Source organism: Ptychodera flava, chromosome 12, assembly GCF_041260155.1.
Source record: "Ptychodera flava strain L36383 chromosome 12, AS_Pfla_20210202, whole genome shotgun sequence".
NCBI lineage: Eukaryota > Metazoa > Hemichordata > Enteropneusta > Ptychoderidae > Ptychodera > Ptychodera flava.
The window spans coordinates 28,167,108-28,182,307 of NC_091939.1; positions in this window are offsets into that span (position 1 = coordinate 28,167,108).

Below are 15,200 nucleotides of genomic sequence, written 5' to 3' on the forward strand. Positions count from 1 at the left end.
CCATTTTAAGTCCTACTACCAAACTGTGTCTAACGTGTAAATCAAGTTGAGGCAGAAACTACTGTCCATGATGTAGTTGTCGTCTAACTTTGGCGACATAAGGCAGCGCCAGAGCAGTACAAGGAAACGTAAACCACCAAAAAACAGACGGCAACGACGTACGATTTGCGATGACACATGTGGCAATATGATGAACGCTCCACTGGCGAGCTGAGCAACGTAACCGAAACTTTCAGTATCGTTCGTCGCTATTAAAACACTGCCCATGAATCGTTATTGGTGAGGGCGCAATTATCAATGGCCTCTGAGAGTCCACCTTACTCAGTTTTGGTATTTTCGTCACGGTTGTGTTTGACAACCCTTCAATATATACGTTTATTTAATTTTTCAACATATTTGGCATTTCAGAATTTTTTTTTTATTTCGAGTTCTGCCCGTTTTACAACAGATGACTTAGATGAAAAGAAAAGAAAAAAAAAGAGAATACATACACATACATTATGCTTCTACTTCTGACAAAGGAGTCATACTTCAAAATTCGACCATTTGTCTAAAAACTTTCTGTATCTCTCATTTCTTTTTGCAATGTAGAGTTCAGTGTGCTTTAAAGTTCTAATCTTTAACTTAACTAATCTTAAAGAAGGGATAATCTTCTTAATTTACAGTCAAAAATTGTTTTCTTTACTATCAATAACAAATAATTTAGAAGATCAGAAGAAGAGGTGTCACCCAGCAAAATTTGTTTAGCGGATAGCTTCTGTGGGGCTTCAGTCGAAGCACCCCATAACAAAACAAAACCATTCCAAATACACTGGATACTTTCACATTCAACAAAAAGATGCATCAAGGTCTCTTCTACTCGTTCACAAAAGGTGCAAAGACTACTCTTTGTACGAGGAGGGTTCATTCTGTACAGTCTTCTGTTTGTATAAATCAAATTGTGTACTAACTTCCAATGAAAGTCTTGTAACTTGGATTCTAGAGACACTTTAAAGGGTAACAAAAATATTTCTGGCCATTCCTCTGTATCAATGGTATACAAATGTGAGAAATAAAATTTACATTTTGCTGGTATGAAATATTTGGATGACAAATGCTTTCTAATATCTCTTACTTTGCAGCTAGATAAGCAAACAAACTTTGTTTTGAGAAAGATTCCGATTGGCAATACTGGTCTTACTAGCACAGAGTCACATTTTTTCCACTTCAACGGAATGACATCGAGAATACCCAACCAAAACATAAAATGGTTTAAATTACAACCAAGAGCTTTAAAATCAGCTTGATTTTTGAATTTAGAATTGTTCCCAAAAATATCTGATAAATAAATAATACCTTTTTTGTACAGATATGGATGAAAAACAGATTTGTTATCAATAAGAATATTTGCATTATTCCATGTAACCTGCTCCACTGGAGGAGTGGAGGAAAACGGATTGATTTCCTGCCAACAGTACAGCATACTTTCATAGAACTTTGGAAGCCAAATGGGCAACACTTTAACATCATAGTTACAATGGAAAATTAACTCATTTCCAATATCTTTTGTAAAGTAAGAAAAGAAAAGCTTCCACGGATATTGACAGAGTCAGATAGATAACGTTGAATCCATGAAATTCTATATGCCTTATACAATGAAAAAATATCAATCATGTTGATGCCACCTTCCCCTATGTTACCAATTAAAGTATTCCTACTCACCCTATCTGGACCATTCCACAAAAAATAATGAATAATACCATTAATTAACTTCAGATCACTAGTTTTAATATTTATCATATTGAAGACATAAAGGAATTTGGGAATAACAACGGTTTTAATAATTTGCACTTTGCCAATCAATGTAAGTCCTCTCATTTTCCACAAATTAATCAACGAAATTATCGACTTCAAAGGGGCTGTAATATTTTCCTTATAAGCTTTATCCGTGTCATAGGAAAAATGGATTCCCACAATCTTAAGTGGTTGTTTTGGCCAGGAGATACCGAAGGGATGATCAGACCGGTTCCTCCACTTTCCTAACCACAATGCCTCCGTTTTGCTAAAATTAACTTGAAGACCTGAGGCAAACTGAAACTTTTTAAGAATAGAGAGAAGATTTAAGGTAGAATTCTCATCAGCTAAGAAACATGTAAGGTCATCTGCAAATGCAGAATTCTTTATGGTCTCGCCTAACACACTTATCCCTTTAATATTAGAGTCTTGATTTATACCAACAAGAAGCGCTTCCAAACTAAGGACAAAAAGCGCGGGTGAGAGAGGGTCACCCTGTCGTACACCTCTTTGAATACTGAAAAGACCTGTACTAATACCACGATTTAGGACACAGCTGGAGGGATTTGAATGGAATGTCTTGACCCGGTTTATAACAGAAGAACCAAAATTAAAAGTACGTAGAGATTCAAACATGAATTCCCACTCTAGGCTGTCAAAGGCTTTTTCGAAATCTATGGCTAAAAGAATACCCGGAAGATCACACTGTTTTGTGTACTCCATGACACCTTCAATAACCCGAATACATTCACCTATGGAGCGACCTTTTGTAAAGGCAGACTGGGTTTTATTAGTAATACTTGGTAAAACTTTCTCTAAACGTTTGGCAATGCATTTTGCACCAATTTTATAATCAAGATTTAACAATGTAATTGGACGCCAATTTTTGATTTGACGCTTGTCTTTACCTTTTTTTCTATAAGTGTTATCACTCCTTGCTTTTGAGAGGAAGACAATTCTCCCTTAGAATAAGCAAAGTTCAAAGAATTTACCACACGAGTACCAATAAGCGGCCAAAACATAAGATAAAAGTCTTTAGTAAGACCATCGTTTCCTGGCGTTTTATTTTTTGGCATGCTCTTCAGAGTCGCTAAGGCCTCGTCAAGAGAATCAGTCCCTCACAGCACTTCTTGTCTGAATGACTGAGCTTAGGTAAAGTAACGTTGTGTAAGAACTCTTTACAGGAAGAATGGTCAGTTTGTTGAGACTTATATAGCTGTACATAAAAGTCTTTTATCTCATTCATAATGATTTTAGAGTCTGTAATTATGTCCCCTCTTTTATTTAGTAACTGAATAATCTGAGATTTTTTTGCATTGGCCTTCTCTAATCCAATAAAATACTTAAATTTTTTTCCCCAAACTCATACCAATTTGCCCTAGATCTGATAATACTTCCCTCAACCTGATAGTAAAGCTCAAATTGCAGCTCTCTTTTGACTTCTTCTATCTCCATTAAAGTGTCTGTAGAGTTATTAATAACAAAAAGACCTTCCAATGTTTTCAAATTGGACTCCAGCGATTGAATTTTGTCCCGTCTGTTCCTGGCTTTCTTTTTTCCATAGGGAGATTATACTCAAGAAAGTCCAAGAGAGAGCATGCATCATGGGAGTTGTGCTGACTTATCCACTTGGGAAAATGTATATTGACCAGATTAACAAATCTTCTTCATATAAAAAACTATTATTGAACTTCCACTAGGATCTTCCTAATTTAACCCGACTATCTCCCAACTGAATCATAATGGCAGAGTGGTCAGAAAGGACTAAAGGAATTATATCAGCCTTGTAGACTATCTGTTGGAGGGAGCTACTCACTAAAAGTAATCGAGACGACTCTGGATTTAAAAAGGGCGCATCCTACGCCACGTATACTGCCGTAAAATAGGATTGCGCACACGCCAGATATTTAGTAAATCAAAGTTTAAGGAGGCTTACGACAACAAAGAGGCAGAACTTTCCAGACAGTGGGATTTCCTCCACTTCTATTCAGGTCAATATCAGGAGCCAAATTAAAATCACCACTCCAAATTATTTCCCTATCAGGTTCAATATCCAGCTCATTTATCATATTAACCAAAGAGTTAAGAACAGACACATGGTCTTTCTCAACATCTGGTGCATAAAGATTAATTAAGAGATAGGGTTTCCCATAAAGATCAACAGAAACCAAGATAATTCTACCCCCTGTGTCTTTACTAACTTTGTTCACTGAGAAGTCTATATCTCGAAAAAGAATAGCTACTCCTCGACTATTTGAAGAACCGTGAGAGAAAATGTAATGGCCAGAAAATTGGCGAGGCCAAATGGGCTCATCCTTTGGACTGCTATGGGTTTCTTGAAGGAAGACTTATGTTTGGTTTGTTTCTTATTAACCAAAGAAAGAGGCTTTTCCTTTTCCTAAATCTCCCTAAACCCCTAGCATTAAAGGAGATAATCTCAATATTCTCTGTCATATAAGTGCATGTTTTACTCTAAAATGTAATGCATCTGACAGTAACAGTACCGAAAAAAAACAGAAGCATATAAAAAACAAAAAAAAAACCGGGAGAACTCGAAATTTTGAAAGCAAAGAAAATAAAAACAAAAAACAAAACAAGACCAGACGGAACCACACAACCCAAAGGCCGGCATCAAAAGGCCCAGGGGAACAAGAGCAACAACAGCAAGGCACCTGAACAACGCCTACAACAGAGAAGTCCAAAACGCAAAAGTTAAAAGTTCAGAAAAGCTATTTTGAGCACATTTGGCTTGTTGTCATCTAAGATATCACTTGTATGCTTTATAAACAAGGAGCAGCCATCTTGGTAGACCGTCCCATGTTTGCAGTAGCGCTCTCTCTCTCTCTCTCTCTCTCTCTCTCTCTCTCTCTCTCTCTCTCTCTCTCTCTCTCTCTCTCTATATATATATATATATATATATATATATATATATATATATATATATATATATATATATATATATATATACATATATATATATATATATATTATATATAAGTGTAGGTAAACATCATTATAGAAACAAAACTACTACATGAAATAATAAATCTCATATTTGTATATAATAATAAAGATCTCTGAAAAAAATGTTCATGACCAATGTTTGACATACTATTGCGTGGGTGTTACATTTGCTTAAGCAATAAAATTGTTTCATGTTTTCAGCAATTGTATAAATGCTACCTTTTTCCACAATTTGCCGTTGTTGGAAATATCGATGCATTTTCTTTTGGGGAATACATTCTTTACTGAGATTTCAAGATACAATTTGTTATTTCGACTGGACCTAGTACCTATCCAATTGTTTGGTAGAAGACTGTTTCCCGTAGTATTTTGTCTAATTTATTATAAGTTTTCACTCAACGCTTTTTAAAATAAAGCTGAATCTGCAGCAGGAGAGGTTACATTTGACGTGAATTGCTCAAGCCCATTCGATTAAAACTTTCTGATGTTTAGATTAACATCTCCAGCCATGATACAGGTTTCTGACCAAAATATTCGAAAATCTGTCGATGACTCTCTGCTATCACCAAGCCAGTCTGCAGAACCACGATATTGGAGTAGAGCTAAAACACGCCCTCCAGGGCTGCCAGCCGTAGACTTTCTCAGTAGATGAGAGAGCTACCGCCGACAGCTGCCTGTTAGTCTCTTGGCTTTCTATGTCATTGAGATAAAAGTCATAAACCGAGATAAGTACTTGAGTATTTGTCATTTTTATTTTCAAGGTTCACAAGGATTGTTCTGCTCAGTGTGTACCAAAGTGGCTCCGAAGCACGGTCTGCCAAACTCCTACAAAATGTTTTCTCGAGGACTAAGCATTGGTAGATTCAGGCTTTACGGTACATTCAATTATATATTTGCCATTTCTCAGAGCTCATGATTATCTTGTAATTTCATGAACCGGGGAAAAACGTTTCGGAAAAAATCCGTCATTTTCACGTGGCGTAATAAAAATGTTAACGTGAACGGAAAGTTTAATGTTTTGGTTAAGGACATGTGAGAGGTTGAGACGAATGGGAGAAAATTGCTGACAAAAACGGTAATAAATTTATCAGTTATATTGACTGAAGTTAATCCTAACAAAAAGTAAAATTGTAAGTCTGGCGATGACAGGAACATCAGGAGGATGTCACAAATGCCCTAATAACCGTTAATTTGGGGCAAGCGCCCTCTGTTGGTGAACATGCACTCGGGACAGACACAGACGTTTCTTGTTTGCCACAATTCTTACAATTGAACTCAACTTGCCCGACTCGGAAACTACAATATAGATTGTTAGGTTCAGAAACCTTGTCGAACTACATCTACTTAGGGAGAAGCATGGTATTAGAGGATTGGCGGGCTGTATTTATGGACAAACACTGCACCAGGAATTCGAAAAAGAAACGTAAATGAGCTCCAAGATTTCAGTTATTTAATTTAATCTGCCATACCTGAGTTAGATTTTTCACTGCTAGTTCAAAGAGACTCCTGTCTCTACGTAATCGTGCATATATTTTTTACAGCCCCCCCCCCCAACATCAGCAAAAATTTTAGTGGCCCCCATCACCGACAACAAAATTTTTGTGGGCCCCCTCCCCAAAAAAAGAAAGATTACTTTGGTACAAAGTTGTACACATATATATAATCCTTATAACTTTTAACATATGCTTTAGTGGAAACAACATTCTTGCATTCTTGAAATAAATAATAAACAAATAAATATATAAATAATAAACAAACAAAATAACATATGTTTCAGCTTTACTACTTGTTACACCTACAGCTACTTTTCAGTATTGTGTTGTGCTATTTTAATCTCAAAGAATGATGAAATTACCAAATACCTTATAAACAATCTACAAGTTCATTCAGTGCTGTTATAGTTGTTATAGTTGAAGCATTGATTTATACATGAATTATTTTTAATGATGACAGTGTTCACTGCACATCTCCACGTTAGTCTAACAAGCCCAAGTCAATTTTCAATAATAATATTGCTCATTTTACACATAACAACTGCATTGTGAGGTTTAAGACTTGGTATTTCATCATGCTGCAAGAAGTTTTACAAGGAACTCCAGCTTCAACAGGGAACAAAAATGCTGAAAAATATTCTCTGTCTGTCATGGTGTAAAACATTTTGGTGGCCCACCCCTTACCTTCCCTGGAATTTTCATGGCCCACCCCAAGAACACTCTTTTTTTTTCGTGCCCCCTCCCATTTTCTCTTCCGGCCCCCTGCCGTTAATTGTGCTCGGTCCCTAAGAAGTAAGATGCAAAGCACAGAGGAAAAGTGGCAAATCCAGGCGCTGAAATTTGTGGAAATCCGAAAATTGATCAGTTCCAATATTCTGCTCATGTGTTCATCGTTGTATGGGTCAAAAGTCAATGTGGGCAAAAAAACTTAGACTTTCAAAAGCAGCCTTGGTTATACTTTGATTTCGTTGATTTGACTTATCCGCTACGCTCAATGGTTCTGAAAACTTCTTCTAATATTCTGTACTGACAGAAAAATATAACAACTGATGCAAAATCAGTATAAATATTGAGCAAATAATTATTTTAATGATAATTACCTTAGCAACGTCCCCAATCTCGATCTATCTATCTATCTAGAAAATTTGTATAGCGCCTAAAATCAAAAGTTAAACAATGCTCAGTGGCGCTTAGAGTTACAATGAAAATGCTTTCTGGAAGATGTAAGTTTTTAAGCGTCTTTTGAAAATGTTGACATTAGGAGAGGTTTTTATGTCCAGGGGCAAAGAGTTCCAAAGGACAGGAGCTGCTACAGAGAAGGAGCGGCGACCATAGGTAGTCAGATTCCATCTAGGTGTGTGCAGAAGGCATTTATCAGATGAACGAAGAACACGTGACCAAATAAATGTGTTTCACAGCGTTCGCTGGCATTTAAGTACTAGTCTAAGTATTCTTTGTTCTTACGTCCACCAACTTATACCAATTATATATATATATATATATATATATATATATATATATATATATATATATATATATATATATATATATATATATATATATATATATATATATATGTGTGGGGGGGGGGGGGGTGTGTGTTGCCAAGTCTTTAAAAACTTTTCATGGAACTTCAGCAAAAATCATTAAAACGATAATTTAGAGAAAGGCATCAGAAAATTAGAATTTGAAGTGTACACATGGAGAGAGGTCATCTGCGCATTTCATTAAACTTGCACTTGTAAAAAACATTCGTTATCCTTAATTCACATACGTTAACGTCATGTATAATAAGGAATTTCGTCAGTAGTTCAGAAATATTAAGATCCACAAGCAATTACTACCCATAACACGAAGCGGAGCGTTTCCACTGTTTGCAACAGTCGTTTCTTTTGTAAGCAGTGAGTGTAAAAGTATCAACGTTTGGTTGTTTTGACGTTAGCGCAAAGCCATTGATACGCATATTATAACATTTTACACCGCGCTTTGCTTTCAATCAAGTCGTTTCTCACCAACTCTCCAATGAAAATTCAGTCATTCGATTTGACCGCCCTACATATCGTCATAGTCGAGGCAACTGTTATCTCTCTAGCTGCTGTTTCATGGCTTTGTATGTGATTGACGGGCCTTCCGTCCATTCTCCAGGAAAGCGCTGTTATAGAAGTTTCCGATGTCGTCTGACTTGTTTCTTCACAGCAGTGAAAGTTTTATTTTCTACATGGCGATCAAAGATCCTTTTTACACTGTACAATGGAAAACTTGAATTTTTTGGCGGTATTCTGAATCACCCCTCTCCGCACGTTACCAGTAAATTTGTCGCTACCATTTTGTCTGATGTAGTTCACAAGGAGGTTTACTAGCTAGATCTTCACTGACAGGTTTCCCTGAACAGTATTCCCTACCCAGCAAATTTACCTGCAATATTCTGTCGGAGTATGTGCAAACGCGACTGCGACTGCAATTTATGATCGTTGCAAACAGTCGAAACGCTCCGCTTTCGTGTTACGGATAGTATTTTAATGATGTCCCTTATTCCCCCCTTTATCGTCTTGCCTCGGTCCCACATGTTTGTTTGTCTCGTCGATCATGGCATAGTAGTTTTTTATGTCTTCTTTAAATTCCTACTCTTGTTCATTTGTAACTGATGAAGCAACATGTACGGCAAAGCCAATGTGATGCACTAGAGAGCGTTGAAATGATTGACACTAGTCCAGTTAAGTGATTTATTCATTGCTTTATTAAAGTTTGTGTGCGATGCTCAATGGCGGCTATGTGAGTATGAGTGCTTCATGAAGTCTACAGCGTATGGAGCGGTCGCAGTCAGAGTAACAACTTACATGTAGCGGTGACTAAACAAAATATACAGAGAAAATTTATTATTCACGTTTTTGTAAAACCCTTCACCATATTTTCCTTGGCTAATAGTGCAGTATGACAATTCCCAATCTCCCAAGAAATATGGAGCTGATAATGACTGAAGCATTGTCCTTTATGGCGTCATGTGTTTTCTCAACCGTTGCTCAGCAAATGATATTCACCGTTAGGCGTTAAGACAAAGCTTAGTTTCTTAGCAAGCTATGATGATATAAAACCGTGATAAATTTATCAAAAGAATTCAAAAACGTTAACACCATTTTCTTTTTTCTAAAAAGGCTTCTTTTCTAAATGGCTCTTACAGGATCTTTTGAACAAGTTAAATATTGCAATAATATGATGGCGTTGTTTTTCATTTCGGCATGTAAGGCATTGGCATTGACCAGCACAGCACGACTAATGTGCAGTTCTCGAGCTGCATTAGTACAAAATTAACGTTTGATAGTTTCTGATTCCTTTAAGTAAACGCCATATAATTAAACAACTGTCATCTACCCCTTAAACAATATTGACGAAGATATAAATTGGGAATTTTTCGTAAATTTTGACAGTTTTCTTGGGTTCGTTGATTATATAATCATGAAAATAACAGGCTCGGCAAGCCCGCCCGTTAATTTTTGGCTTTCCTCTCGTCCTCGCCTATAAATAAACGATAATGGTTAGTGTGTCTTCCTTCATTTATTACAGTAACAATTTGAAAAATTTGCAAGGCAATTAATGCTAATTTGAATTAATGAAATTCGATCCTTGGTCTTGTTATTCCCTTTATGAACACGAAACCCAAGTGATTAACGATTTACTGTTTAGATTCCCACATTACAACAAACAGTGCGTAAAAACTTAAGCAAAATATATTCTAAACCGTAGATACCTATAACGCTGAATCGGTACCAAACGTCGATGACCGGGCAACCGAAAACGATAGAATGGTGTTACAAAAAGTAAGTAAACGTAGCTTGCTGGCTTCTCCAATGCTATGCATAACTGTGATTTGCAAGTGTATTAAACACATGATGATAAGTTTTGTTTTTGTTTTTATGGCAGCAATTGCATCCAATTAATATACGTACCAGTTTTCGTGTGACTTTTTTGATAATAACATAGACTGTAGAGAAACCAGGGTCTATAATAATAATCAATGTCCTAATAACGCAAAACAAAATATCGAAAAAATCTTACATCAGAATTTCTAGGACCCAATTAAATAAATAAATAAATAAATACTGTGATACTGATCTACAATTTAATGTACGCCTAAGGCACAATATACAAATGTGTGTTGCGTTTAATAGGTGCATATAATCGAATATTATATCACATTACAGAATTACATTGGATTGTTTTGTATTTTACAGTATTGCACAATATTATGTCGGACTAAAAAGCTTCACTTTGTTCAGTCATACATCGATTAAATTTATGGCTTTGTAATAGTTGTGATTTTTATTTTTATTTGACGCTTCGTTATTTTCGATTAGTTTTCAGGGCAATAGAAACGAATAGGAAGAACCATGGGGTAAATGTATTCCACAAAACAAATTCATTCAAAGTTTTAGACGTCGATCGACATAGCAGAGTGAGAAATTTTAGAGTAATCATCCTTAATGTGATATTTATGCAATGATAAATTATGACATCATTGCAAATATAATGCAACATGTCCGTGTATACACGCTAGTCGGCGATGAACTTACCAGGCTCTTCAGTTCTAGCCTAAAGGGCCCAGGGCCTGGAAGATTGCTCTAAAAACTCACCACAACCGGGCTTAAAAGCTAGTGGCCGAGCATTACACTGTCACCGCTGGTCTGCAGTCCCTTGGAATTTCATTTGCAAATATGCGTCATACCAACCAGGATTATGGAAGTAGATCTATGAAAGCCAAGTCATACAGGTCGTCTAGAAACGTTCACATGCTATTAAGGGCTATCCTTATGTGAGTAGCTGCCACTGTCGAACGGACATCCAAGCGAGCAAAACTGTTTCATTCCCTGTGACTTGTTCATTCACATGCCAAGGTCTGCAAGTGTAACGATTTCAGATGCAAGTTGTACGATTTCAGAATCGTTGGATGCATTATTTCATTATGGACTGGTTCCTGAAATGTGGACTCGTCTCGAGTAGTCTAAATTTTTGATAAAGCGCCCTTTTTATTATATTTTAATCAATGCGAATTCAAAACTGACCGATTCTTTGTTCTTTTTGTTTTCGAATGATTGGCTTGTTGTAGTGTTCTTTTCTCTATTGAACATTTCCATGTCATTTTCTTCAACATGACAGGAAGTAAACAACAAGCAAAATTGTTTTGTCCTTAAGATAGTTTATTTTGCATTATTACTATCAAGGCTTTTGTCACCTCAAATTATTTTTAACCACTACATTTTCCATTTCTATGTCAAAATGTACGGATGATTTCGATCAAGAATTGCTACCAATACTCAGTTACATGTAAAAATATGAATTTGTGAAAGGTTTGCTACTCTTTAAAATGGTAAAGTGGAGACATGAGAACACGGAAACAGGTACATGACACAATTTTCTGGAAGTCTATTGAATTGTTCCTGTTATTGGAATATAAAGTTTCTTTTTTCGTTGAGAGGATGAACATAAAGTACAGGTACAGAGAGGCCGATGTGTTAGAAAACGATAATGACCCTCCACATATGTTTTTTTATAAAAAGAGTGACACTCGATGTCCATGTTTAAAATAAAGTTGACCCACCCCGTGTGTGATAGTCAAAACATGTAATCGTGCCATGATTTACAAGTTTTTTCACATTCACCTTCTACCTTTCAACGAATATTTTTGAAACTGTGCAAATAGTTACTTGATGCACTGTTTCAATGACCATGAAAAGACATCAGATTTCACTTTGAATACAATTGGCTTTTGAAAGTTATAGACGCAAAGGCAAAAGTGACGCTCATTTGTAGTGTTTTGTTTATAGTTGTACTCCTTGCATTGCCATATTTTGTCAAGAAAGTTAGTATAGCCTAAAAGTCAATATTGAATATATAAAGAATTCGTCTGTCTGATGATTGCAGGATGCATGAAACTTAAGTAACAGATACCATTACTTTGTACTTGAAGTAATTTGTGTTATTATATATATATATATATATATATATATATATATATATATATATATATATATATATATATATATATATATATATATATATATATCACATGATATAATTATGATTAAACGTATGACAAAAATACAGAACCGAATAATTCAAAAATGTCAAAAGTTGCAGATACGTATTCTTCTTAAGCTAACACTTTTTTGTTTTGTACTTCTGTATGTCGCTCTGTGTATATATGTATGTATGTATGTATGTATGTATGTATGTATGTATGTATGTATGTTGTATGTATGTATGCAGGTATATATATGTTATTATATATATATATATATATATATATATATATATATATATATATATATATATATATTTATTCACTCGGACGGAAATAAGTACAACAATGGTGTACAGTACGTCATGCAAATGCAAAGAGCGAATCATTATGTGTTCTCTTCGATGGTATCAGATGATGACGAAGATATGATATCAGCAGGATTAGTTTATAACAATTATCATGTGGCAAAGAATGAACATCATCAAAAGCTCTATAAGTGTTTATCAATTATTTACCAAGGCGACTGTTTCGGGCATTTGAAAATAACACAGTCAACTGCCTTGGCTCCCCAAGCAGTACTGATCTGGTACCACCACACCTTAAGTTATGCGGAGTCTGATGTTATGTATGATGTTTTAGGTGTTGTATTGAATTTTTCAAAAGTATAGGATACTATAATATAGCTTTAGAAACTGTCAGATGATTTCATGTTGTTCTCCTCCTTGATACAGCATGCTGTTGTACAGGCTAGCAACTTTCGGAAGAAAGTCTTCTATTAGAAGTGTTGCATGATCAATGCGGAGATATTCTGACAATAAAAAACTTGAAATCGTCGCGCTTGTCAAAGAGTTTATGGACAAATATTCCATCCACTAAGGATATATCCATTTCAAGAAATGTATCATGTTGCCCGTTATGCTCACATTTCAACTTGAGCTCTGCAGGATAAATTTGCTCATACGATCTACCGAACTCTCCACCATCATTTTGGAGACATATGTCATCGATGAATCGTGCGCATCCATGAAATTTCCGATCACGAGCTGTATCGGTATGGATGAGTTTTTGACATTAATCTATACTCATGTTTGTGTAAGTACATATATATATATATATATATATATATATATATATATATATATATATATATATATATATAATATATATAAGCGACGTAATCTTTGCACATCAGAAAAACTACACATTATCAATGCTTACAATCTACGCTGTTAAACAAATGCTCGGAGTTGTTTCAAAATGTCGCCACCAAAACAAATATTATTTATCAAATTTGACATCACGTACAAATAGAATGATACGTCCCGATCATACACATATAAGACTGTCGAGCTAAATCCTTGACTTCTTCTGTCTGATGATTGCAGGATGCATGAAACTTAAGTAACAGATATCATTACTTTGTATTTGAAGTAATTTTGTGTTATTATTTATAATGCTCTGCTTTAGCATCGAGCACTGTATATATATTATATATATATATATATATATATATATATATATAATATATATATATATATATATATTATTAAATATTCAATGAAGGTGTGTCTTCGATGGAAATCGACAGTGCTCAATGCAGTCTTTTGTGAACCTAACCAAGCAGAATCAGCCAGACATGCGCAGCAAAGCTGGATTAAACAAATGCGCGTAAAACGTTGTATGGTAGCCTGCTGTAAAGGTTTGCAAGTTTGGTACAAGATTTACAAATGCCGTGCAAAATCCGGATTCAATTGTAAACTTTGGAACATGAAAAGGATGAATGTTATCCCTTACGTTGACATTGCGTCTACATGCTGAGACATGGATTTAATCATTGTCAGGAAGATGCAGAATAGTTTCGTTAATGAAAACTCACTTTCACGAATTAAATATTAGCGGTTCGTAATTGAGCTACTAACATGGGACGATTCAGAATTTACTTCCAGGGGGAGGGTGGAGGATTTTCTATTTTCTCGGTGATTTTTTTCCATGGCCCCCCTATAAATTATAGAAAAAATCTATGCCCCCCCTCATCTTTCCTGTTTTTTTTCCATGGCCCCCCCCTAATATATACATGCATGCTTATACATTATAGACATATCCAGTCTAACAAGTTGCAGGAACTGTAGTGGACATTTAATCGATGATATAACAAATCATTTCAGGGTTATATGACTATAAAAAGAATGATTTGCAGGGACTGCAAGTGGCACACTTTTGGAAAGGGTAGCAATAAACATATCTGGTTGTAAATTTCTGAAGAAAAGTTAATTACTAAATATGAATACTTTTTTCGTTATGTCTCACTGATACATATGATGCACACAAAGACAAGCAAAGATGTCAGTTAGAAATGGTGAACAGAAAATCAGAGGAGCAGATAATTGGCAAAGTGATATATATCTTGAAGTTTAATGGTACATCTCATTTGCAGATATCCAGATATTTCTGGAAAGTGAGATGTACATGTACATGCACACGTTCAGCATACATTTTCATTTGATGATGCTGAATATTTGCAGACTCACGGTGAAAGTTTTAAACATTAGGAATTAAAATTGGTGAAAGCCAACTTGTTTTTAATTTTCTCTTTTTTTTCTAATTTGGTTGTCATAAAACCAAGTTGCTGCCACTGAAAGCAACAATGCTGAGGAATATTTTAGAACATTTCTTGAACAAAACACCTTATCCAAAACATGAATTCACATGTTATTCTGCTCATTCCATTCACAATCCAATGTTCATATTAAAATGCAGATAACCCTGTGTAAGTCAAAATTCACATTTTGTCAGCAGTATTTTTCAAAATTGACAGAGCATTCATATTTCAATTTTTTTTAACAAACTTTAATTTTAAAATAGTCATGATGCGCATGTTTTCAGATGACACGAAACAATACATGTTAATTTGTTTTTTTTGCCTTTTCTGCCAGCCGCCACTGTGAAATCTTTGA